The sequence below is a fragment of the Bos javanicus genome, chromosome 4, assembly GCF_032452875.1.
Source record: "Bos javanicus breed banteng chromosome 4, ARS-OSU_banteng_1.0, whole genome shotgun sequence".
Lineage (NCBI taxonomy): Eukaryota > Metazoa > Chordata > Mammalia > Artiodactyla > Bovidae > Bos > Bos javanicus.
In genome coordinates, this window is record NC_083871.1 from 33,088,093 (window position 1) to 33,115,962 (window position 27,870).

Below are 27,870 nucleotides of genomic sequence, written 5' to 3' on the forward strand. Positions count from 1 at the left end.
AGGTGGGCCAATGGAAGACGGATTTATTCCAGGCTATGGAAAACCATCGAGGATAGATGTGACCTGTCATATGTCTGTAAGAGCTCATTCTTAGGGACTTTCCTGGTGGTGCAGTGGCTAGGACTCAGCAATCCAATGCAGGAAGCCTGGGTTCAATCCCTGGCCAAGGAACTAGTTCTCACATGCAGCAACTAAGAGTCAGCATGTTGCAACTAAAATACAGAATGGCCAAACACATTTTTTCAAAAAAATATTTTAAAGCTCCTCCTGAGAGTGTGTGGAGAACTGGATACTAGTGGGCACAGGTGAGTGGAAGCACAGAGAGGAATTGGGAAGAAAAAGGATGACTCAGCACGGGCTGCAGCCGGGACAAATGTGGTGGCCACACATGCAGTGACTTCAGCACTGCTGCTGGGTGGTCGGAGAGACAGTTAGCAGAGGTCCTCCCCTCCACCACTTTCAACCAAGGAACCTCTCTTGGAGCTGATTTCCCCGGGCAGCATCTACGACAGACATCATTCACACAGCAGGATTCTCTGATCAAAGACATGAGGGAACCACTGCCTTCAGTGGCCTGTCAGGTCCGTTCTAGCCCAAGAATGCTGTGACTCAACTGTTCCCGTCATCTGTGCAGGGAGCTCCATCAGACACAAGCAAGAGGAACTTGGACCTTCTGCTTAGATGATCACTCCCCTCTGGCACTTGCCTGCCATTCAGAGTGGCTGGGCTCATCACAAGTGACCGAGGTGCCTCTGGGAGGCACAGTCACTCCTGGCCTGAACAGCGGTACCTTGGGGCTGCCCTGCCTGATACACTAATATGTAAGTCCACAGGATGGCATCTTAGGGACAGAAAAGACCAAATGAAAAGTTGGGTTTGAAGTGTTTGCTTCCATTTTAGGCAGAATTTGAAACCACCAACAGAGTGGGGAAAATACCAGAATAAAAGGCAGGATTCCTGGCCCAGGAATTCAGCAATGCCCACTAGCAAGCAATTCCATTCTGGCCATGTTGGCTCAGCTTCCTGAGCACTGGTTTTTACATCTACAAAATTATGGGTTTGAGCCAGATGATTCTCTGGGCTCTTTTTCACCTATAAAATTCTGTGATTTGGTCTCTCACTTATTCATCTCCCTTCTTAAGCACCTAGAGTGGGTCAGGTATTACCTATTTTCATTTTTTGCTGCTTTTTATAATATTATACAGTTTACATTGTAACTAACCTACTTTTTAAAAAAGCATCTCCCCCATAGTAACAAAAAAAATCTGACTATTCTACACTACTACTACTATTCCAGAAAAATTAGACGTATTTTAAGTTTTTACTCAAACTTAAAAAATAAACTGCCACACTAAACAATATACTGCAAAATACTTTGCCATTATTTGGTATTTGATTTTTCCAGAAATTTATCTCTAAGAATTTTCCCAAAGAAATAGTTGAGAGCAGAGGAAATCCTTGAGCAAATAAAAAAAACCACCATCATGGAAATTTTTACGAAGTACTTAGAACTGAAATATCAGCTATCATTCTAGTCGAAGCACACTCATCACGCTGGCCTTGACGACACTGACGGCAGTGTTTTCTATCTTTTCAACACCAAGGACACACACCCAAGATCTGCATATTCTTTATATGTTCATAGTTTAAGTAGCAGAATATGGACATTATTTTGATTACTGGCATTTCACAAATACTTTTCATGTTCCTCATATGAGTTTTAGTGAGGTAAGAATAGAAATGGTAAAAGATAAATAGAAAAGTAAGTTATTTCTACCTTTTTTTCCTTTTTCCCTGAATTATTAACTTGTCTTATAAGTTGAGTGTCTCCTTTTCTCCCTTCCTCAGCCCACAGTCTGGTAGGAGACTAAACAGAACCAACCAAGATATAGTTATGGAGAAGAAGAAAAGTCATCCACGTACCATCAATTGAACCCCTAGAGACAAATAATCAAGAGTTTATTTTCAGGGTACCTCTGGGTGACACTCACACCATGAGACATGGCAGATCTCCCCCAGTACTTTCCTTTCTGGATTAACATGTAATCCTCAGTGTCTTCCTTTCTGGGTCTCCCTCTGTCTACCTGATTCCTTGGACTTGGGGCTGGTCTGCATGGGTTCAAATAGCGAGTAACTCTATAACCTCAGTCAATTAAATATACTCAACCCTCTGAGCCCTGGTTTCCTCATCTGTAATGTATAGATAATAACAGTATCAACCTCATGCCCATGAAGAAATAAAGGCGTTAATACACATAAAGCACTAAGAAGAGTGCCCAGAAGATATTAAATGCCCAATGAATCTTGGCCCAGGAGATTTATCATCCCTTCAACTCAAATGATGCCAAATCTCTAGGCCTACTCTTTGTGCCAAGATTCAGTCTCTTACCTTCAACTGCCTGAATATCGTTTACACTTGTCCCCAACCTGTCACCTTTAACACAACATGTCTAAAAATGACAATCACCTTTACTCAGGCTCATTTTCCGGCAGTGCATAGTCTTATGAGGAAGATGAGAACTCACAGAAGACTACAGAACTTCAGCACTGGTGAAGCTCTGTCCACACAAGTGGACCAGAGTTTGCAAGGCCCAACTCAATAGAGATTTTAAAGCAAAGGCAAAATCTAACAAGATGGAGATACAAGGGAGTAGGATATCAGGATATCAGGTCCACAACAAAAAGATGATTAGAGAAAGGTGTTACAAGAAGAGAAAGATGATAATGGGTCTATTACAGCAGCAGAGAAGGACATGTTCACTCAAAAGTTTTTATGACTATCTAGTTAAAGCCTATGTTTATTGTAAAACTCCCAGACTTTCAAGAGCCTTAGCAAATCCAAGCTTCCTTAAGCAAGGAATACTTCCTGCCCAACAAGGAGGCTCTGGTACCTAGTCTGCCCCCATGAAGAGGTCACGAGGTTCTACCTGGAGAAGGACAAGAAGAAAGGTCTGAGAGTGTCTGGGGTTCCAAAAGGCTGATTCTCCCACCAGAAGCATCAGAAAGCTTGCTTGCCCTCATCTCCAGGACCAACATCAAAACCTTTGAAATCCTTCCCGTCCAGGCAAACTTCAGGACATTTGGAAGTCTGAATCTGCAAACAGGTTTATAACAGAATACTGACTGTCCTTGGGTAAAAATTACTGTAGAGATAAATCATAAAGACACAGAAGAATATATGACAGGGGAGAGGCAATCAGGAGTAGTGGTGAGAGAAGGGTATTAGCTTTGTTTTTTATTTAACATTTGTTTTTAAATGTTTTCACTTGTTACACAGAACATGTCTAGTTTGTGCATGAGAAAGATACCAACTGACCAAACTTGGTTATCACCTCCTCCTGGAAGCCTCCCATGATTCCTAAATGGAGCCAAACACCTATCCTTCCCTTCCCAAGTATTTTGTGTATCTCTGTATCACAGCACTACTCACATCCACTGCATTGGTTGGCTCCCTGTCCATTCCACGCATTATACCAAGTTTCCTGGGGGCTGGAAATGCTTCTTTAGGACACATACTATTGCTGGTACATAGAGCACTCTGTCAACTTTTTAAAAAATGCACGAGAGTTGTGAGCTAAGTTTTATTTTAGGCAAAATGAGGGTTATAGTCTGGGAGATAGCACCTCATATAGCTCTGAGAAACTGCTCCAAACAAGTGGCGAGGGAAGGACAGTATATATTCAATTTTGATAAAGGGGGAGTTCACGCAATTAAGCACTTATCTTTGCAAAGGTTTTCTGCTAGTCAAGAGAAACTAATGTCCCCATAAAGGAAATAAGTGCTTTTCTAGATATGAGGAGATGCAAGAACTGGCCTCCTAAGATCCAATCCTGAAAACATCTATCTGAAGACCTGTTCTGCCAGTTCTCCAGAGCACAGAGTGCCTCATTTCTAATCCCCATCCTAAACTCCCCTAAAGGAAGTAGCCATAAATAGTATAATAATGTCTGTGGCTTCCATGAAAGCAGCCATAGATAATATGCAAACAAGTGGGCATGTCTGTGTTCCACTAAAACTTTATGTACAGATACTGAAATTTCAATTTCAAATTATTTTATAATGTGTCACAAAATATTTTTCTTTCATTTTTTCCCAGTGATTTAAAAATGCAAAAATCATTCTAAGCTCACAGATGGCGTAAAAAGAGGCAATAGGCCAGATACGGCCCACGGGCCATAGTTTGAGGCCCTTGCCTTCCCTGAAGGGCATGGCTAGCAGTCCATAGTTACTAAGGAAACGCACCTGAGAAGGACGGCTTCACATTCATAACAGGTACTGAGTGACTTGCAGTCTGCCTTTCAACAACTATAAAAACTGAGTTAGTATCACAGAGTTCTGAAAAGATGAAAGGAGATAAGGAGCCATATCATTGCAAGTTATGTAGGTTCACTTGTGAGGAGCATGGAAGCACGAGCTTCTTGTTGATAATTATTACAAATATTAACAATTATTGAGCACTTTTTTTATGACTAATCCCTCTTCTGTGAGCCTTAAGTGAGGAATCCATTTAATTCTCACAATCATTCTATGAAGTAGGTCCTACCGCTATCTAACTGTTCCAAAGATGAGGAGATTAAGGTATGAAAATAATCCCCCAATCGTCTTAACTAAAAAGTGACAAAGGTGGAGTTTCAGAGCCAGGCGTCCTACGCTCCAGAGCCAGCACTGTAACTACTGAATACAGCATCTCTTCAGAAGGTAGCAGAGACAGAGACCAAACGTCCAAATAGTTCTCTAGGTTTCCCCAAGACTGGAAGAGGGAGCTGAACGGGAAGGACTGGCAAGGAATGCAACACGAACTACCTCCCCAGGTGGAAACTCCGTGATCCGAACATCTATGACGATGCGTGCCGAGGAGGAGCAAGTCTCCACAGCCGGACCATTGTGAGGACTTACTACGCTACTAGGTAACTAGGTCAGGTTACTGTCCGTCTCACACGTAAATACGGACCAGGCAAAGCCAAGACACAGCAATGGTTCGGACTCCTACTTAAAGAGCTCGATTATTTTCTTATGAAAGTAAGGGCCGAGTAATTTTTCAGTGATCAAGATAAAATGTATGTAAATGTTAATGCAGTTTTAAAAAAAAGACCAGTTGAACACACATCCCAATGTTCATAGCAGCATTATTTGCAGTTGCCCAAGATATGGAAGCAACCTAAGTGTCCACTGACAGATAAATGGTTAAAGATGTGGTGTATATATACATATACAATCGATCACTACTGAGCCACAAAAAAGAACAAAATTTTGGCACTGGCAGCACCATGTGTGAACTTCTACAGCATTATGCTAAGTGAAATAAGTCAAAAACAAAGACAAATACTGTATGATATTATCAATCATATGTGGAACCTAAAAAAAACCCAACAAACTAGTGAACATAATGAGAGACACAGACTCACAGATACAAAGAACAAACCAGGGTCAGCAGTGGAGAAGGGGGAGTGCAGCGGAGGGGCAGCACAGGGCCTGGAGGGGAAGGTACAAAACTGCTGGGTATAAGACGGGCTACAAGGGATGTACTGTACAACACAAGGACTCCAGTCAGCACTTTATAATAACTGGAAACGGAAAACAACCTCTAAACATTATACACAATAAACTTATACAAAACATTTTTAAAAATAAAGTTTGAAACAGACCGATCCACACGGCTCAAGGTGCGTTTCCTGTGGCCCATGAGAGCTCAGCTCTGCTAGCTGCAGGGAGCCATGTGATAGTCCACTCTTCCCAGACTGGGCCAACCTTCAACAGCTGCGTTAACAGCCCGGTATTTCCTGACTAACACAGCTGGGTTCAGCACTGGCCCTCCATGGAGTACATGCAGGTATACAGCGGGGTAAGTAGAAACCTCCCACAGTTAGATCAATGTGTGTGTGTCTGGACTGAATTAAAAAATGAGTAAGATCAAAATGGGTCACAGATGTACATATAAAGTCGGCTGAGCTACCACAGAGCACTGAAAGATTCTTGCATTGTAAGGTGGTAACACAACTCCAAAGAATATTGCTAAATTACAGCATGCATGGGAACCAATGAACACAGAAAGCCTTAAACATTTCCTTTTGCTGACTGGTGTGAAAGAAAGGTGCCAGTCCAAATGCGGTGCAACATCTTCTGGCCGGTCCCTTTGAAGGGGCTTAACAAACACATGAGAATTTTACAGAACTCAGACACACAGTAAGATTCTCTAGCCCAACTCATTACCGGCATTCACATAATTTGAAGCAGTCCTGCCGCAGGGTAAAGAACGTGCTCTTCAGCATCACACACACACACAAAGTTCCTAGGATCCACAGACAGGTATCAGAGGATCCATAAAGACCCCCAAATGGCATGCACATCTGCGTGCATATTTCTGGGGGAAAGGATTCACAGCAATCATCAGAGACTTATAGGTCCTGAAAAATCTATGTCACTAAATCCTGGAGTGCACAAAAGGCCTCTTCAAGGTTTCCATGACTTGAGTGCACATCAGGCTGTAAGTCTCTGTGCGGTTTAGTCGAAATCAATGTACACTTGACCAAAGGTGACTTGGGAGCTCAGTTATGAGCCAGTTTCTCCTCAATCAAGTTCAAGGATGTGAAAGTGTGTGACACCCTAGTCCACTCACTTTCTCACTCTAAGAAACTTATTTTAGTTTTTTTTTTTTTTTGGTGATGCCATGCAGTTTAGGAGATTTTTTTTAGTTTCCTGACCAAGGATTAAATCTGGGCCCTCAGCACAGAGAGTGTGGAGTCCTAACCACTAGATGGCCAGGGAATTCCTAGAACTTAATTTAGGTTTCCTTTCTTGATCAGCCAAATGTCTTGCTTCCTATTTGACTGAGAAGACAAGTTCTACAAGTCCTCATGTCCAAGTATACCAACCTTTGAGCACTAACATTCAAATACTCTGTCTTTTCACCCGTTATTGTTGGTGAACTATTCATGCCTGTACTTGAAATAAGTATTTCCTCTTAAGCATAAGTTTCCTTCCTTTCTCAAGGACAGCACTCAAACGAATCTCTCTGTCTCTCCCAAAGCATCACTTTCTCTTCTATCTTGGATAATTTCTATCAGCATACAAACAAGCTGTTAATCTCCCATCCTAAACACACACACAGCTTCTCTTGTCCCCATTTTTCCATTTCCATGTTTCCAAAAAGCCCAACCTGTGACGATGCCCAAAATTAAATTTCTGGTATTTACTGCCAAAACTGATCTCCCTCTATCTTCCTCATCTCAATTGTTAGTAACTGCATCCAGCTTATGCAGTTTCTCAGACTAAAATCTTTAGAATCATCTTGGATTCCTGTCTCTTGTACCCATAATCAATATGTCAGGGAACTGCGTAACTGATTCCCGCTTAATATTAAAATACCGGATTAGGTTCCAATAGCTTTTCCTGAAACTGCCTGGGATATTTCTGACTTCATAGAGCTCTCTCTTTTCCCATCTATCTCTACCAGCACTTTCACTGTATGTTCTAATGATTGTGAATATCGTCCTCTCAAATTCATTATAGATATGAACTATAGCTCAGACCCCTCCATCTCCCACAGCACTAAAAACACTAATGCATACTTAGTGAAGACTCCACAAACTTCACTGTGAGTCAATGATTTTTCATCAAGCTTTCAAAAAAATCAGTTCCACAAACAACACTTACTTTCATTAGTCATGTTTGAAAAAGTTATGTTTCCGAAATTTCCAGCACCTGCAAAGCTATCCGTCATGTCTCCAAACACCAGCATTATGAGGGGGAATCCAGTTCCATGGATGATGGCAGCCAAAGTCCCCAGCACGATATACAACCTATCGAGCCAATCTGAATAGCGAAACTAAAAAAGGAGAAAATACAGACAATAGGAACGATTATCACGATGTCATGGATGGTTAACTCTACTTTCCAAATGTATCCAAAATCTAAATAGTTAGCTCTCAGACTACTATTGCAACCACCTTGGCCTAATAACGTAAGAGAAGCAGGTATTTGCTTCTTTTTTTTTTTTGAGTTTTGACTTTCTTCTTTATATTGGACTTAGTCTATCCACTTTATAAAAAATTAAACTATAGCTGATTTACAATATATTAGCTTCAGGTGTACAATAGTTACTCAATAATTTAATGGATTATACTCTAAAGTTATTATAAAATAATGGCTATGTTCCTTATGCTGTACAATATATCCTTGTAGCTTATTTATTTTATACAGTTGGTTTATACCTCTTAATCTATACCCCTATCTTGCTCCTCCTATCTTCCCTTTCCCCACAGATAATATTCCTGATCTCTGAATCTGTGAATCTGTTTCTGTTTTGTTATATTCATTTATTTTTCAGATTACACATATGATAACATACAGCGCTGGTCTTTCTCTGACTTACTTCACTAAGCACAGTACACTCTAGGTCCACTCACGTTGCTGCAAAAGGCATAACTTCATTCTTTCTATGGCTCAATGCTATTCCATTGTATGCATATGTGTGTGTACACCACATCTTCTTCACCCATCTGTCAATGGACAATTAAGTTGCTTCCACATCTTGGCAATTGTAAATACTGTTATTAAGAACTCTGGGGTGCAGAGAGCTTTTTAAATTAATGTCTTCATTTTCTTTGGATCTATACCCAAGAGTAGAAGTGTGGTTCTATTTTTATTTTTTCGAGGAACCTCTATACTGTTTTCCACGGCTGTACCAATTTACAGCCATACCACCTTGAACGTGCCTAATTTCACCTTCCTTCTTCTCTTACATACGAGGGCTTCATGAGATGCACAGGACATTCTGGAACATTACAGAGATCTATAACAGATGTTCAAGCTGGTTTTAGAAAAGGCAGAAGAACCAGAGATCAAATTGCCAACATCTGCTGGATCATGGAAAAAGCAAGAGAGTTCCAGAAAAACATCTATTTTGACTTTGACTGTGTGGATCACAACAAACTGTGGAAAATTCTTCAAGAGATGGGAATACCAGACCACTTGACTTGCCTCTTGAGAAACCTATATGCAGGTCAGGAAGCAACAGTTAGAACTGGACATGGAACAACAAACTGGTTCCAAATAGGAAAAGGAGTACGTCAAGGCTGTATATTGTCACCCTGCTTATTTAACTTCTATGCAGAGTACATCATGAGAAACGCTGGGCTGGAAGAAGTACAAGCTGGAATCAAGATTGCTGGGAGAAATATCAATAACCTCAGATATGTTGATGACACCACCCTTATGGCAGAAAGTGAAGAGGAACTAAAAAGCTTCTTGATGAAAGTCAAAGAGGAGAGTGAAAAAGTTGCCTTAAAACTCAACATTCAGAAAACTAAGATCATGGCATCTGGTCCCATCTCTTCATGGCAAATAGATGGGGAAACAGTGGCTGATTTTATTTTGGGGGGTCCAAAATCACTGCATACGGTGATTGCAGCCATGAAATTAAAAGACGCTTACTCCTTGGAAGGAAAGTTATGACCAACCTAGAAAGCATATTCAAAAGCATAGACATTACTTTGCCAACAAAGGCTATGGTTTTTCCAGTGGCCATGTATGGATGTGAAAGTTGGATTATGAAGAAAGCTGAGCACCAAAGAATTGATGCTTTTGAACTGTGGTGTTGGAGAAGACTCTTGAGAGTCCCTTGGACTGCAAGGAGATCCAACCAGTCCATTCTAAAGGAGATCAGTCCTGGGTGTTCTTTGGAAGGACTGATGCTAAAGCTGAAACTCCAGTACTTTGGCCACCTCATGCGAAGAGTTGACTCATTGGAAAAGACTCTGATGCTGGGAGGGATTGGGGGCAGGAGGAGAAGGGGACGACAGAGGATGAGATGGCTGGATGGCATCACCGACTCGATGGACATGAGTCTGAGTGAACTCCGGGAGTTGGTGATGGACAGGGAGGCCTGGCGTGCTGCGATTCATGGGGTCGCAAAGAGTCAGACATGACTGAGCGACTGAACTGATAACAGCTCAATGTAAGAAATATAGTATTTGTGACTCTGATTCCCAAGATTGGAAGCCACTTTTCAGCTCAAGATTTTTCTTGGTTAAAACACCATGATTGCCAAAGGTCCCTCTGAGGACACCATTGAGGAAATATGTTTTGCTGCTTTCAGAAAGTGGCTTGGGTCAAACATCTGCTGCCTAACAGCACTGGCATAAATGTTAAGTGGTATTAATGTAATTAGGCCTCCATGCTGGCGTGCATTCTCAGTCATGTTTGACTCTTTGCAACCTCAGCCCACCAGGTTCCTCTGTCCATGGAATTCTTCAAGCAAGAATACTGGAGTGGGTGGCCATTTCCTCCTACTGGGAATCTTCCCAACAGAGGAATCGAACCTGCATCTCCTACAGCAGCAGGCGGATCCTTTACCACTGAACCACCTGGGAAACCAATTAGGCCTCCATAGTGAGAAGGAAAGGGAAAGCAACAAGTTAGATACATGCTTCCCAAAGAGCAGAGCAGATCTGCATAAACTCTTTAATTGCAGGCAAATCACAAGAAAGAAAGAGTGAGCTCCTGAGACGCAAACCTGATGAGAAGAGGACACGGTAAGGGGAGTGGGTTTGGGACTGTGATAGGCCCACTTGGGAAGCGATTAATACTTCTCCCATTCGGGAGGATCTTCCTAACCCAGGGGTCAAACTCGCATCTCCTGCATTGGCAGGTGGATTTACCTTCTATTAAAAGCTATAAAGTGGAAAAGTGTCGAATTCCTCAATAGATGAAGCAAAGATAATTGATATACAAGGATTTCCCTCATCACCACTCCCAAAGTACTATCCACCTCAAAAACTAATCACTGACTGGAATAAAAGAAAGTGGGCCATGAATATAAACATTTACTAAATGCTATTCAATGACTGAAGAAATCCAGTAATAAATACCGAAAATACAATTCAAATGGAAAAAAAAAAAAAGGATATTCAATATATATTCTGCATGCCTTGACAGCATGGTATACAGAGTAGAGAAGACACAAACTTGAGCGAATGGGTCATTCTGTCCTTTGCGGAAAAGCTTCATAAAGAAGATGATGGTTCCTCCCAGATTCGAAAGTTTACCACGGGTTGAAAAGCAAGGAGGGGGACTTCCCTGGCGGTCCAGTAGTCTAGCAAGAAATAATGAGTGTGACTAAGAATAATTTGGAGACCGAGTAATGTAGATAGCACATGGACCATTCTTTTATGACCTTAAGACAAAAGCAAGAGAGATGATGGTTACTAGAGACGGTTGTAATGCCAAGGGATAACTATTTAAAGAAATCTTCTACATGTTTGTAGGTAAATGAGTCAAAGAGAGCATTGGTGAAAATACAGGAGGGAAACTGAGGTGCAACAATGTCCTAGAAAATAAGAGAAATCACTATTTTGAGAACCTGGAGTGAGGGATCATCAGCAGGCAAGACACAATAATTATTAGGAGACACAAGATATTCCCTGATGCCCCAAGACCCCTCGTATCTGCAAGGGGGTAGAGCTCCTTCCACAATGGAGGAATCCAATCTGCCATCACTTTTATCAAGCGATCAAACTCGGTACCACAGAAAAGTAAAATACACTGACATGTGATGTTTCCAGGTGTGATGACACATGACACAGCATTCCCTATGCAATTTTCTTACCAAAAATATTTAGCAGGAATGTATTAAAATCTTTAGACTTAACTCTCAGTATATAGGGCTTCTCTGGTGGCTCAGATGGTAAAGAATCTGGCTACGCTTCAGGAGACTTGGGTTTGATCCCTGAGTCGGGAAGATCCTTTGGAGAAGGAAATGGCAACCCACTCCAGGATTCTTGCCTGAGAAATCCCATGGATAGAAGAGCCTGGTGGGCTACAGTCTATCAGCTACAACGGAGTTGGAGATAACTGAAAGACTTTTACTTTTTTTAGCATATAAGAAACGCAAGATGTGGAATAATAAGTTAAATGACACCAGAACAAAGTAATAGAAATTGTCCAGAGGGTGAAGCATTCTATAGGAAAATTGGTACCATATTTTCAAGAGGTCAATGTTATTTAAAAAGAGAAGAAAACAGAGCAAATCAACTGTAAGACACACTTAGGGGAGCTAATTGTGAAAGTTCAAATATAAACTACTGGATAATACTGAGGAATTAACATTCACTTTGTTAAATATAATCACTGTATTATGTTTTAAAGGAAAATGTTTGGTAGGAAAATTAAGAGACAGAAACGGAGGTACTTGGAAAATATCATGAAATCTATAATTCCAGATGAAATGTATGTTAAAAAATGTTAAAAACTACTAATTATAGACAATGGCTATATAAGTATATAGGTTATATTTTTTATTCCACCTTTCTATGTGGTTGAAAAATCAAAATAAAACTTTTTAAAAGGAGAAAAGGTTCTCCAATAGGGAAAGGTATGTCTCTTCATCTCAGGCTAGAAGGAATGAGCTAAAAGTGAGCACAGATACAAACAAGTGTCTGAGAATGAGGACAAATTTGAAAAAGTACAAAACCTTGTAGTTATTTGTGACATGAGGCAAGACTGATTTCTGGAGGGATGTGGTAAGAAGACTTTGAGAGGGTAACAGGCAGGAAGGCCAGGGGTCTCCAAATGGAGGAATCAGGCTGCAAGTGTCAGACATTTTTTCTCTCTCTCTTCAGCAGCAGGAGGAAACAAACAAGTGTTAGATTTTTCCCCCTTCTCTATACAAATTTAAAAAGAGGTTTCTCTTAAAATTTGGTGTTGCCCAGATGACACCTGGTTCCACCTAAGCTTAACTTTCTCAAACCTTGAGCTAACCAATGCGGTTTTTCTTAAGGAACTGTTTGTCTTAAGCTATGTTAATGGCCTATGCATTTACCCTAGACTCCATCTTCCAGTCTGTTCTGCCTAAGCTTCAGAAGGACTTGACAGACTCATGCAAATGTTCTCTTAAGCTGTGTTAATGAGACTGTATTTGCTTGGAAACCTGTCTTTCTTCAAGATTCATGTCAATCATTTTATGGCCCTGGACAACTCACCTTGGGCCAGTGTTATCTCAAAATGCACATTGTAGGTGAGGGGCCTGGTGCCAGTCTCTGAGTTTTGAGACATTTCCTTTCTCTAATTAGCAGACTGCTAGTAGCAATATAACATCTGGCTAAAGACTAGCAGGGGGGCACTCTTTCTGCCCCCTTCTGATGCCTATGTCAGAAGCTTTCTATCTCATTTATTCCTTAATAAAACTTTATTACACAAAAGCTCTGAGTGATTAAGCCTCGTCATTGGCCCCGGATTGAATTCCGGCATCTTTCACGGCTCAGCAACAACCTTTCAATTTGAGGGCAGTAGTAACACCGCTGAATAGGACAAAAGCCTCAGGGCAACATCCCACCTCTGTCAACTACTCAAAAGGAGACTTTGGAGGGAAAAAAATCTCTTAATAACCTTGACCTTCAGTTTCTACACTTAAAAATGAGGAAAATACTCATATACAGAAAGTTTCACAAAGCTGTTAAGAGGCTAAAAATGGTACTTCATAATAGAAACCTTTATTAGCCATATGATATAATACTAATATACAATATAAGCAGGTACTGTCATTGGTTTTAGAAACATAAAAAAAGATTCTTCAGGAGCTTACGGTAAGGGATCAAGTAGACAAGAAAAATGTAATACACAGGGTGAAATGTAAGAAAGTGAAAGTGAAGTTGCTCAGTCGTGTCCGACTCTTAGCAACCCTGTGGACTGTAGCCTACCAGGCTCCTCCGTCCATGGGATTCTCCAGGCAAGAATACTGGAGTGGGTTGCCATTTCCTTCTCCAGGGAAATCTAATACAGAAGTTTATTTACAATTAGAGCCCTTTAAATACAAGGAAATGAAAACTGTTTGGTCAGATACTTACAGGGAAGAGAGAGGGGATGAACCAGAACCATACAGGAGACAGAGTGATCAGGACTGAAAGTCAGGGGGTAGACTTCCCAGGGCAAAGCAGAAGGTGCTGGCAGGGGAGAGGCTTAGGTGATATCCAGCAGGCAAGATGGCGAACATGATCTTACCATGATACCTGGCTGGAGGCCAAAGTCAATGATTTCATTCATTTATGCATGCATTCATTCAACATTCGAAACATATTTATTAAGCACCTAGTAAGGAGTACGTCAAGGCTGTATATTGTCACCCTGCTTATTTAACTTATATGCAGAGTACATCATGAGAAACGCTGGGCTGGAAGAAGCACGAGCTGGAATCGAGATTGCTGGGAGAAACATCAATAACCTCAGATATGCAGATGACACCAGCCTTATGGCAGAAAGTGAAGAGGAACTAAAAAGCCTCTTGATGAAAGTGAAAGAGAGAGTGAAAAAGTTGGCTTAAAGCTCAACATTCAGAAAACTAAGATCATGGCATCTGGTCCCATCACTTCATGGGAAATAGATGGGGAACCAGTAGAAACAGTGGCTGACTTTATTTTTTAGGGCTCCAAAATCACTGCAGATGGTGATTGCAGCCAGGAAATTAAAAGACGCTTACTCCTTGGACAGTTATGACCAACCTAGAGAGCATATTCAAAAGCAGAGACATTACTTTGCCAACAAAGGTCTGTCTAGTCAAGGCTATGGTTTTTCCAGTGGTCATGTATGGATGTTAAGAGTTGGACTGTGAAGAAAGCTGAGTGCCGAAGAATTGATGCTTTTGAACTGTGGTGTTGGAGAAAACTCTTGAGAGTCCCTTGGACTGTAAGGAGAACCAACCAGTCCATTCTAAAGGAGATCAGTCCTGGGTGTTCTTTGGAAGGACTGATGCTAAAGCTGAAACTCCAACATTTTGGCCACCTCATACGAAGAGTTGACTCATTGGAAAAGACCCTGATGCTGGGAGGGATTGGGGGCAGGAGGAGAAGGGGACGACAGAGGATGAGATGGCTGGATGGCATCACCAACTCGATGGACATGAGTTTGAGTGAACTCCGGGAGTTGGTGATGGACAGGGAGGCCTGGCGTGCTATGTGATTCATGGGGTCGCAAAGAGTCAGACGTGACTGAGTAACTGAACTGAACTGAAGGATCAAGCATGGTTCTAGTTACTAGCTACAGTGACTAAGACAAGCTATCACTCCTCATAAAGCTTATATTTTACTAATATGCAAATAAAGAGAAAATAGACATTTAACAATCATTCACAATATTCAACATTCATTCAGTATGCAAGTCCCTATTAAAGTTCCAGTCACTGTTCTAGGATCCTGGAGCACAGTAATGAAGAAAACACATGAAACCCCTCTGCCCTAAGGCAGAATCCCAGGCAGCAAGAACAAACACAAAGATCCTGGGGTGAATACAAGCCCTGTGTGTTTCAAGGACCAGACATGACAACCACTGTGGCCAGAAGAAGGTGAAGGAGACCTGTCTGACGTGAAATTAGAGATGAGAGAGGTCAGGCTATAGACGGCCTTTGATGGCCAGAGGAGGGAGTTTGTTTTTTATGCTCAACCTCCCATCTAAGTGTAAAAGAAAGGCCTTCCTTAGAGGGTTTTCAGGCAGGAACTGAGGTGACTTGATGTGACTACTATGGGTAAGATAATTTGTAGAGGAGCTAACGTGGAGGAGGGGGATGAGGAGGTAGAGAGTGGTTGACAGAACCAAGTCCAGAGCAGGAGTAGGAGGCAGAACAATGCCCCACCTCCCGGGCTTGACCACATCCTAATTGCAGGAACCTGTGAATATGCTTCCTTACGTGATAAAAAGGACTTTGCAGACATTAAGGATATTGAGATGGGGAAATTATCCTGGATTATCCCAGTGGGCTCAATGTCATCATAAGGAGCCTTATAAGAGGGAGCCACGGGGATCAGAGTCAGTAGTTGGAGAAATGATGAGGGAAGTAAGGAAGGGGCCAGGAGTCCAAGAAGGCAGGAAGCCTGAAGAAGCTGAAAAAAGAGGGAAACATTCCCTCTTGGAGCCACGAGGAGAATCCAGCCCTGATGGCACCTTGACTTTAGCCCAGTGAGGCTTGGGGCCACAGAACTATACGATAATACATTTGTGTTAAGCCACTATTGCTAACAGCAATAGAAAATAAATACTCAAAAAAAAAAAAAAAAAAAGGATACTAAGGAAGAATGGCCAAACAAGAAGGATCAGAAGTAGTTGGGGGAAGCAGGGGGAAGAGGTTCATCTGAGTTTACAGCAGCAGAGATGGGAGTCCACCCAGATGATAAACCAAAGGTCTTTGTTCATAGTGCAATTTACTAAAGGAAGGTAGGGATGAAGGCTGTTGGAACTGAAGAGGTCAAAGAATGTGGCACCTAGGAGATGTTAATAAGGTGACAAAAATAAAAGAATGTGGAGCCCACAGATGAACAAAGGAGAAGCAATAAAATGCCAAGGTTCTCAGCGGAGAAGCAGAAGTGACTAGAAATTAGAAGGTATATCGCTGCCAATGGATAGACGCTATTATAACTGTGCAGAATGAAACAAATACGAAAGGAGTTCTGCGTGAAAATGATTTAGAAATGGCCATGTGAAACTAGAGAAAGGCCAACAATACCACTGACTCCAAGGATTGGGGGTGGAGGAGCTCTAAGTTCACAGGCAAAGGTGACACAAGAAAAGAACCAAAGAACCGGGAGGAAAATGAGCAGACTCTGGCACTGCAGAAGCAAACAGGAGGAATGAATATGGTGAACAGCGTCAAGTGCCACTTAAAAGTCAGCAGAGACTGTCCACTGAATTCGGTGAGTGGTGGAGACAGAGCCAAATTAGAATGTAAGAAGTGATACAGACAGAAAGCAAAGTCACCTCCTATTTGTGAAGCAAGCTAGAGAAGGCTTAGTGAAATGAAGGAGGGCGTTAGTGAATAAGATAGGTGACATGTAAATACCAATCAGAAAGACCCAGTTGAGAGGAGAGATGGAGGATACAGAAGAGAAAGGATAATGATAATAATGTAAGGTCCTTGAGAATGTAGAGGATACAGGAGCCAAAGCACAGTGTACAAGAGGGTGATTAAAGAACCAAATGCTTCCTCTGTTAAAACAGGAGGGAAGGAGGAAGCAATTGACCTGGGTACCGGTGTGTTTGTAGACTGAGAGAAGAGCTGAGGAACTTCTGTCAGGGGGCTTCCATTTGTTTTGTGAAATTTAAAAAAAAAAAGGGGGGGTCATCCACGAACAGCTGGGGCTTGTGGGGAAACATGGGAAATTCGTAAAAGGCTTAACATACTCAGCGAGAAGAGGAAGAGTAGCATTTCTGTGTGGGATACATGCTGCCATGAGGCTTTTCTCCAGCACCCATCAGATGCAGGGGTTCAGGCACCAAGAAAACAGATGGTCCATCTGCCTGGGCTGGGCTTGACAGGTGACAGGTGAAAGGAAGTCTGCAGCTCAGGCAGGAGCATAACAAAGTGATGATCGTTGCTCTAAGGTGATAAGAGAAGGGAAACAAGAAGGGGCTGATGGGAAATTGACAGGTCAGGGGACTCAGGATCCAAGGGAAACAGTGAGCAGATTGAAGACAGAGGAGATAGCTGGCTAATTCTATCTAACTGTTTCATAATAGCACTTTGGATGTAGAACAGTTTCAAATAACAAATCTAGGATCTAAGTGTGTGCATGGGTGGCTGGAATAAAGGGGAGGGAAAGAGTGGTTATCCTTATAACACCCTAAAAGTCACCCAAGATAGTAGGAGCACCAGGGGCGGAGAGGGAGACACCGAGCCAGATGGTAAAGTCTCCAATGAGGAATGACCAGGTGGCCACAAGGTAACTGCATCAAAGAACCTTTCAATTCCAAGCAAATAAAAATTTAACCAATCACATACTATCATAAATGATTAAAGCTGTTAAAGGCTCTGGCTCTAATGTAAGCAAGGCAACGCACTCCAGTATTCTTGCCTGGAGAATCCCACGGACAGAGGAACCTGGCGGGCTATAGTCCATGGGGTTGCAAAAGAGTCGGGCATGACTGAGTGACTAAACAACAACAAAATGTTGCAACAAAGCCTGATAGAAAATAGAGGCCAGTAGAAAAAATTTGAATCTATTTCTTACCTCTTTGTCATCATTTTCTCAAGACTGCTAGAAAGAAGTCTTCTACTAGAAAAAAGTTAACAGGGCTGGTATACAGAAAGCAGTTAACATTGCAAGCCTGAGCCTGCATTCAAGGCTAGCCCTCGGCTGGCATCTAGAATTTGGCTTTTGGGAAGAGTAACCATCACCCTAACTGATAGAAGTGGCCGAACGATTTGTACACACAACATGCTTTATGCTGAGTGTCTGCCTTCCTTCTGTCAGTCTGGAATTTTGGTACATGCTGTGCCTACATCATCAGCTCCCAGTCAGAAACCCTGGGGCACTGAGTCCCTACTGAGCTTCCCCAACAGCATCTCACACAGTGAGTCGGCACAACTCACTGCTGGAGGAATCAAGTCGACTCCACTAGACAGGACGCGTGGCGCTTCTCTTGGACCTTTCCCGCCTTCCTTCGCCCACTGCTGATTTTGCTTTCTGTCCTCCTTCTGTACTAAATCTTAGCCATGAGTATGGCAATACGCTGAGTCCTGTGAGTCCCCCAAGTGAATCATCGAACCTGGGGCTCTTGGAAACTCCCAACACACACGAGTTTTTATCTTAGCTGGAAATTTTTATTAATCAGCAATGCTAATGAAAGGTTGTTGCTGAACCACGAAAGACACCGGGATTCTCGGCCTCTAGGGGAGAAGAATTCAATTCGGGGCCAGAGACGAGGCTTGATTGCTCAGAGCTTTTGTGTAATAGAGTTTTATTAAAGTATAAAAGGAACAGAGAAGCTTCTGACATCGACATCAGAAGGGGGATGGAGTGCCCCCTCACTAGTGTTAGCAATGGAGTTATATACCTTTTAATTAGTTATTACAATGGATCAAAAGAACGTCTGGAGGTTGTAAAGATCTTACTAGACCTACTCTCATAATTCACATTTTAAGATAACAGGATTAGCCAGAAGGTTTTCAGGAAGGAGAAACTGTCCTCAAGCAGGATACACTGTTGTTGTAGAATCCCTAGTACAGAGTTTAAACTGAGTTGTGCAATTGACTAAGACTAAGAAATGTAGACAAAAAAAGTTTGTCCTCTCCTCCTCCTTGAGAATTCCAGACCCCTCTCTCCTTGGGGACCCCCGGATTTCTTATCAACCTGCCTAGGAATTGACTCTCTCACTAATAGCATCAGCATTTTACTGTCAAACATTCTGAATATGTCCCTGTCTATATAGATTTTATACACAAGTTCAGTTTTCTGTGTCAACTCTTTTAAGAGAAAGGCATGAGGAAAAGCCACATAAACATTCAGTATAGCTTTCCATCAAAAAGCTAAGAATATATTCCTTCCTTCCTATGCCAACCTGAGCAGTATGATTTAGTGTGAATTTCTCAGGTCTGAACCTTGGCCCTGATGAGTATTCCTGGGCAAGTTAGTAAGTCTCACCTCCCTTTCTTCATCTACAAAATTAAAACAATAACAGTATCTATCTCCAAGGAAGTTGTAAAGATTAATGCATTCACATAGAAAGTATTTATTGCAACACATGGAATAAAAAGCTGTATTTGTGTTTTAATTATCACCTGGCCTTCAAACTCCAGATTTTTCTTCTTTGGTGGCCTGAATTGGTTTAACAGTCTTACCTCTATATATATTAGGTCTGATAAATTTTCTAAAACATAAGACTAATTTTTTAAATTTAACTTACTTATAAAAAATGAAATTAAATAAGACAGAAATATTCTAGTCTCAAAATAACAGAATTGGAAATTAAATCTTGGGAATAAACCCTATTTTAACACCAAAGGTTCTTTTAATATAAGAATATAAAATGAAATGTAAAACAAAAACTGTCACTTGGTTATTTCTGAGAATAACCCGAGTACACAGTCTCATTTCCCCAAAATTCCAAAGAGAGTAAAGACAGACTCAAAGGTGGAATTTTATCAAGAGCAACTGGAGTGCAAGAAGATGTGCATATAACATCACTGGAGTGTAAAAGGCAGCTCTTTTTTATGTTTGTAACCATACTTAATATTCAATTTTACAAATATTCATTTTCTAAGATAGCCTGCCCCACACACATACACAAATTTTACAAGTGTCTGGTGCGTTATGTCTGAATTACAAAGTGTGTACTGCTGCTGCTGCTAAGTCGCTTCAGTCGTGTCCGACTCTGTACGACCCCATAGACGGCAGCCCACCAGGCTCCCTTGTCCCTGGGATTCTCCAGGCAAAACACTGGAGTGGGTTGCCATTTCCTTCTCCAATGCATGAAAGTGAAAAGTGAAAGTGAAGTCACTCAGTCGTGTCAGACTCTCAGCGACCCCATGGACTGCAGCCCACCAGGCTCCTCTGTCCATGGGGTTTTCCAGGCAAGAGTACTGGAGTGGGGTGTACTACAAGACTTAATTGGTTCAGTAAGTCTTCCAGGTTCTAACTGCACAGTTCCCCTAAATCTGCATTCTCAGGGAAAAAAACAGAAACAGATACAGGTAAAGAGGGCTCATCAACCAGCCTGTCTTATTCCAAATCTGATTAAAGAAAAGCTTCTCAGTGGCCACCATGAAACCAGAAAATAAGACAAAGAAGTATAATAAGGTTTTCAAATTCCAGATTTTCAGTTATTCAGCACAGAAGCACAGTGACAGGTACTAAGCCATAGTAATTAATAACCCATTGCTAACTTCTATTATGAGTGCCTGGGACTTTGACCTCAAACCTGCCAGGATTAGAGCCCTTGGCGACAGGGTACCCCAGGTTTTGTTTGAACCGCACTCCGTGAGGCTGGTTTCCTCCATCTAGGACTGAGACCGCCAATGGGAGAGTGCTTGTGTAGTTGACATATCACTGGTGACATAACTGGTTAGGAGAATACTGAAACCCAGGGCAGGACAGGGGACTCTGGAGGCTCACTGCACACAGCAAGTGTGTGTCCAATGCTCATCATTCCCTGAAAACAAGCTGAATTAAATGAGTTCGTTTTACCTCTTCACTAACATACTCCCCAAGAAAATATTATACCAGATCAAATACCTCTTTTTTAGATCAAGAGAAGCACAGCACTTCCTTTTGTTTCGCTTTGATTTCACCGGAGTGAGACTGGTTTACAACCTTGTGCTAGTATCTGCTGTGCAAAGTGAATCAGCTGTGTGTGTGTGTGTATAGATAGAATAGTGAACACATTCAAACTCACCATTGCAAAAGTACTGACGGTTGGTCTCTTTTCTTTCTTCTCATCTTTTTTACTGAAAAACCTAGCAACAGAATGACATAAAACTTTAAAAACTATGTAAATCTATATCCAATCAATGTAGAGCTTATATTTAGAAACAAATAGGACAAAGAAACATGTCTACAGTGTCATTACAAAAACAGATTATAATATGACCCCATTTATAAAGTTTAAGTATGTTTACATATACCTAGAAATCTATACATGGGGTTATCACTGGGTGTTGAGACTTCTGTCAAGATTTCAATTATTTTCTTCCTTGTGCCTTGGGTATTTCCTAATTTTCAATGATGAATACACAGAGACACACAAATTTGGAATTACAAAACTAACACTAAAAAAAGGGAGCTTCCTGTCTTTCTTCTACTTAGAACTCACTCATGCTCCCCAGAGTTAATCCCTTTAATTATCATCTCAGTGATTTTAGCAATAGATAGTCTATCCTTCTATCTATTTAGATATTATCCTTCATCTACCTAGATATTATTCCTTTACCTCAGGGAGAGTAGTGGCAAACATGCAGGGCATAAAGTATCCTAAGAAAGAAACATAATTCAATTACTCTCCATGAGCAAATCTAATTCTGAAAAGATGTCTGGAGCCTTAAATGGGCCATGGTGGCAATACACACAACCTAGAAAATGCACCATCAAAAAAGATGGTTTGTAAACTGCAAAAAAAAAAAAAAAAAAAAAAAGCTGTCCTCAGGCAGAGAAAGGTCAATTATTTCGAGCACAGATTCAAAACTCTCTAACTGGTGTTCTACTCTAACTGCCATCCAGCTTTTGAGAGCAACCTCCGCATCTGTATTTTCCTATTTCTAAAAGAAAGACTATCTCAGGGAAGAAGTACATTCTTTTTACACAGCTTTTCAAGTTCAAAAAGTAAATTCATCTGTGTCTTTGTTCTTTATGCTAAGCAAGGTCAAAGAGTCGAAGAAACTTCTAAAGCAAAAAAACCCAGCGTCTACTCCATATTTGGCTCTGGAGCGATGTTCCACTACTGAGAAACACACAAAATACACAAACATAACTCTTCAGATTCGGTTCCACCCTATTCCCAGTACAGGCACGGTTTCAGTACCCCTGGAATCAGGATGAGGGGAGAAAACTAGCCATACAGAATTGAGTTTTAGCTCTAAGCTTTTTATTTATTTTTTCATTCTCCAAAACTGCAGCTACTCTGAAGAATTTATAATGTTCCACACACTGGCTAAGTAAACACTTCCCATACAAGACCTCGTTTCATCTTAATCTCTGTGAGGCAGGCACATTTTTATCCTTCCTTTACAGACAAGAGAACTGCAGGTGAGAAGAGTTAACTCACTTGTCCAAGGTCACACAGTTAGAACGAAGCCAAGCTTTCCACGGAGAAGTCTAACTCCCAGACACCAGGCTATCTGGTGCAGGGTCAGACTTCTGAGACACTGCCCTGCCGGGAATACTCACTGTCACCCCTCTTAGAAGATTCATTTATCCCCATTTGCTCCAACACAGTGCTGACAAATAGGAAGTTGCTTATCAACTCACATTTTAACAAAGAATCTTTACAAACACAAATATGCCAAAGGGTACTATTACCCAAGCATTATACCTATTCACATTATCAGCAAGTCACATGCTTCTTTATGACTGAATTAGAATATACAGTTTAAAAAACAAACTCATAGAAAAAGAAAAAAGATTTGTGGTTTCTAGAGGGGGAAGACAGGATGAGAGAAAGCTGGTCCAACGGCACCAACTTTCACTTATAAAAGAGTGCTAGAGACGCAATGTGCCACAAGATGCCTACAGTTAACAGTGCTATATGATACAGATGAATCAGCTGTTAAGAGGGTGGATCCTAAAAGTTCTCATCACAATACAAAATCTTTTTTCTTTTTATCTGTATCAGATGAAGGATGTTAGCTAAACTTGTTGTGGTAGTGTATCACAATATTTATAATTCAAACCATTATGCTATACACTTTAAACTTACAAGGTATTGAGAGAGTCAATTCCTAGGCAGATTGATAAGAAGTTCAGGGTTCCCAAGGAGGAGAAAGGGGTGTGGGGCTCTTGAAGGGGAGATGGGGGTCTGTAATTCTCAAGGAGGAGAAAATGACAAAAGTCTTTTTCCTCTACATTCCTTAGTCTTGGTCAATTACACAACTCAGTTTAAACTCTGTACTAGGGATTATGCAACAACAATGTATCCGGTTGGAAGACTGTTTCTCCTTCCGGAAAACCTTCTGACTAATCCTGATATTTTAGAATGTATTATGCAAGTGGGTCTGGTAGGATCCTTCTATTGTTAAATTCTAATCTTGTTATCCTAAAATGTAAATTGTGGGAGTGGGTCTGGTAAAATTTTCACAAACTTGAGACATTCTTTTATTCTTTTGATTCATTGTAATAACTAATTAAAAGGTATATAACTCCATTGCTAACACCAGCAAGGGGGTACTGTTTCTGCCCCCTTCTGATGTCTATGTCAGAAGCTTTCTCTGTCTGTTTCATATTTTAATAAAATTTTATTACACAAAAGCTCTGAGCATCTGGCCCCAGATTGAATTCTTCTCCTCCAGAGGCCAAGAATCCCAGCATCTTTTCGTGGTTCAGTAACAACCTTTCAGTATCATACGTCAATTATAACTCAATAAAACTGGAAAAATACATAGCTTTATAAAAAACAGAATCACATCAATAATGGTGAGCACAGTTTAATAAGAGTTTAACTAAAAAAAAATTTCTAGTTTGAAAAAAAAGTTTGTAGACCAATCAACAATAAAATGAAGGTATGTGCAAGCTCAAAAGAAATACTGTTTTCAAAATATGGGCTCTTAAAGAAGAATAAATAAGTAAATACCCCACAAATATTTATTGAACACCTTTTTCAAAAACGTTCAAGAGGAAGGGGACATATGTATACCTATGGGTGAATCATGTTGATGTTTGGCAGAAACCAACACAATACTGTAAAGCAATTGTCCTTCAATGAAATTTTTAAAACCTGAAGTATAAGTGATATACACTGTATTAGTTTCAGGTGTACAAGAGAATGATTTGATATTTATATATATTGGGAAATCATCACGAGTCTAGTTAACATCTGTCATCATACACAGTCACAGAATTTTCTTCCTTGTGATGAGAACTTTCAAGATTTACTCTTAGCAACTTTCCAATATGCAATACAGTGTTATTAACTGGAGTCACACTGCTGTACATTACACCTCCATGACTTATTCTATAACCGGCACTTTGGACCTTTTGACCCCCTTCCCCCGTTTTGTCCCCCTTTCCTCCACCTCTGGAAACCACCAATCTGTCAAACAAAGTTCTTTCCTTCCACAAAGTCTTATTTCAATGTCCCTAAGTGTTTGCATCAAAAAATACATATTTGTTTAATGTACCAAGTTTAAAAACTTAAAAAGGGATGTATCTACCTTCTACTCTATATAATCTATTTTATGAGAATTTATTATGAAAACCTTCAAACAAAAAAAAGAATACTAATAATGACTACCCATTAAAACTTCACCTGGATTCAACAACTGTGAACATTTTGACCATATTTTCTTTAATACATAAGGAAGTTTGTATTATAACTGTTAATCATCAAACTATTTGAAAATAAGCTGCAAAGATCATGGCACTTCACATGTTTTCCTACCATTATCACATACAATAAAATTAACAGCAATTTTGATATCAATCCACATTCAAAATTTCCAAGAATGTTTTCTATAGGTTTTTCCTTTTTAGAACTCTGATGTAATTAAGGCTCACGTATTATACGTGGTGGTTTTGTTTCTTTGTTGTTGTTTAGTCACTAAGTCGTGTCTGACTCTTTTGCCACCCCATGGAGTGTAGCCCTCCAGGCTCCTCTGTCCATGGGATTTCCTAGGCAAGAATACAGGAGTGGGCAGGCTGCCATTTTCTTCTCCATTTGTCTCTTTAGTCTCTTTCAAATCTAGAAATTCTCCTTCCCACCGACCTCTCACCAAACATTGACTTTTTAATAGGAACAAAAACAGGTGTCTTATAGAATGTCCCACATCTTGGATATGTCTGTTTCAAACTTTGTCCAAATTGTGCAGTAAGTATGAAATACAGATTTGAAGATGCATTGTAAAAGAGAATGCAAACTGTCTCAGTAATAATCCTCATTACATGTAGAAATGATAATAGGTTGAATATACTTGGATCCTTAAAATGTATTTCCAACATTAATTTCACCTGTTTCTTTTTACTTTTTTTTTTTTTTACTTTTTAAAAGTTGGTATTAGAAAATTAATAATTGCAAATGTGGTTCACATTATATTTCTATTGGACAGCATTAGTCTGAAAGCTTGATAAGTTAGATTCACTAAATGATTTTGCAAACATACTTCTTAGGTGGTGTCATGTCATTAAGGCAGTCTATTCCACCAGGAGCCAGGCCAGGTATGATCACTTGGATAAGGTGGAGAACTGAGGTATCTTTTCACTGGAAAAATCACATTTTCCTTTTTCCAATTAAGAATTATGGCTAATTTATAGATTCAAACTTTCTCTGAGTGGTTTAGGATCCATTAACAACTCTTGCCTGAACCAATTACAACAATGCAGGTGTCAACATTTTTCTGTGAAGAAGGTTCTCCCTCTCTCCCCCTTTGTTTTCCTCCTCCTCTCAGAATTTTATTAAAAATTAATTTACTCAGTATTTCACAATCAAGTACAGTCATTATTCTTGTTGATGCTCAAACTGTCCCAGATGTGGACCAGTGAAAGCCCCTTTAAGCCAGCTCCTGTGTCCTTTTTGATAATCGCCCTCCACCTCTTGTTTTCAGGTACCACAAGATACTCCAAGCTCAGGCTCAATTGGCATTAACCCTTTCTCTATGGGGTGCAGATTCCTTTTTTGTAAGGAAGGATACTGAGAAACCAAGATTGACATTGAGTGTGCTCTCTGCCATTCACTATCCATTTCAATGGACAGAAACTGATCTATTAAAAAAAATCATGAAATCACATTCAAATTCAACATTGTTTTCAAAAAGTCTACTTAATGTCCACACTTGTATTTGTTTTCTCTTCCACTGAAAAGCTTGGTTTCTAATAATATATTTACTAATTTTACCATTTATTACTAACAAAGAGCTTACTGAATGAAATTAAAAATTTCCTGTACAGATACTGCACTGTGATCAAAATTTACTAAAGATAATTATTTTTCCTATGTGATTACAGAACCAATTCTATACACAGGATAATTTTACCCCATTCTAGTAATTCTTTGGTGGTACATTCGTCTCACAATTACTTCTGCCAGAGTCAGATACTCATTGCCTTAAAAAGAAAAAAAGAATACTTAAAAGTAGTCGTGGCCTTCTGCCCCATCTGCTGCGTGCCACAAACATGCAATGTTTATGTGACTGTTTTACCAGAAGGAATAGACTGGACCACAAAGCAGAAGACAAGCAGCGCACGGTTCAGGCTCATGCACGATCAACATCACACGTAAATCAGAAGGTTATAAAACACAGGAAAGGAAATGAGCCTTGGTCTGTGTGGGACCAGAAAGCTGAGGAAGAAGCTCACCGTGCAAATGCTGGGCTCAACTCAAGCCAGCGAACCTCCGCAATTGCCTGTATTTAAGATAAAAAACAAACAAACAAAAACACCCCATCACCACCACCATCATCAGCTCATTTAATTCAGAGTTGGAGGCCAGAAACAAATCTCCCAAGTTTCTCAAGCCATGTAAAGTAAGAAAGTGAAACAAACTACCTTTTTTTGTCCCTTTTCAAGAAGTTCTTCCCCCCTGCTCTTCCATTGCGGCCGTCAAGATCCATCGCGACCTGAGGAGCAACTCCAGCCAATCAGTCAAATCACCTCAGAAGGCTAAGGTGAAACTGAACTTTACTACAGCGCGCCGGCAGAAGGGCGGAGCGCTCGCCCTGATGCTCCAGCGGCTCGTGGCCGCGAGGGTCGCCGCAGGGGCATGCCTCAGCGCCACGCATCCAGCCTCCGCACGCGAGTACAGGGGCAGGGCGGCGGCCCGGCCCAAACTTTGCCCGCCTCGACCGCGGCTTTTGCCTCCCGATTCCCCACGCCATCCATCTGCCCGCGGGCTCAGAGCCCGGCTGCCCGCACAGCGCTGGCTCTGTGGGCTCGGGGCAGCAGACTCCAGGACGCATAACTAGCGCAAAACAACAACAACAAAACCACACCAAACTAGAGACTGGGGTACCTCAGAGCTCCCCGACTGAGAATAAGTCTCACCCTTTTGGGTCCCCTTGGACTTGCCAATTGGAATCTCCCTTTCCCTCTCCTCTGAAACCCAACTCAGGAAATTAGAGAGCCCACCCATCCTCCCCCCGAACCTTCTCCGTCTAGTCCCCAGCTTCCCGCGCCCTACCTCGGGCTTTCCCTCTTAATGTTCACTAAGGCGTGAATCTTGGAAGTAGATTCATACTCCAGGGGAAAAGCGCGGCGGATGCGAACAGCGGTCTCGGCTCCTCTGAGCCTTGAAGAGCCGCTGGTCCAACAAGCCCTGGTTTCCCCTGGGAGCTTGGAGCAGGGAGCGGAGAACTTGCGCAAAGCCCACGCCCGGTGCTCTGCGCTCGGCCAATCAGCCGCAGGCTCGGGACAGCTCCCGGCCGGTTCTATTGAATCCTGATTGCGCCAAGTTACTAAACAGGTTGGAATTATGGGA

The 27,870-nt window shown here is 41.2% G+C and overlaps 1 protein-coding gene and 1 long non-coding RNA gene across 2 annotated transcripts in view; both read right to left on the reverse strand.

Moving 5' to 3' along the window:
* The window catches only part of LOC133246745 (ATP-dependent translocase ABCB1-like), a 109,933-nt gene that overhangs the window by 32,681 nt on the left and 49,382 nt on the right, over positions 1-27,870 (reverse strand). The window lies entirely within an intron of this gene.
* Positions 5,649-27,760, reverse strand: LOC133245958 (uncharacterized). Its single transcript, XR_009735829.1, has 3 exons — positions 27,574-27,760; positions 26,943-27,013; positions 5,649-7,825 (listed from the first exon to the last, which is right to left on the reverse strand). It is a non-coding gene; the product is annotated as an uncharacterized LOC133245958 (long non-coding RNA).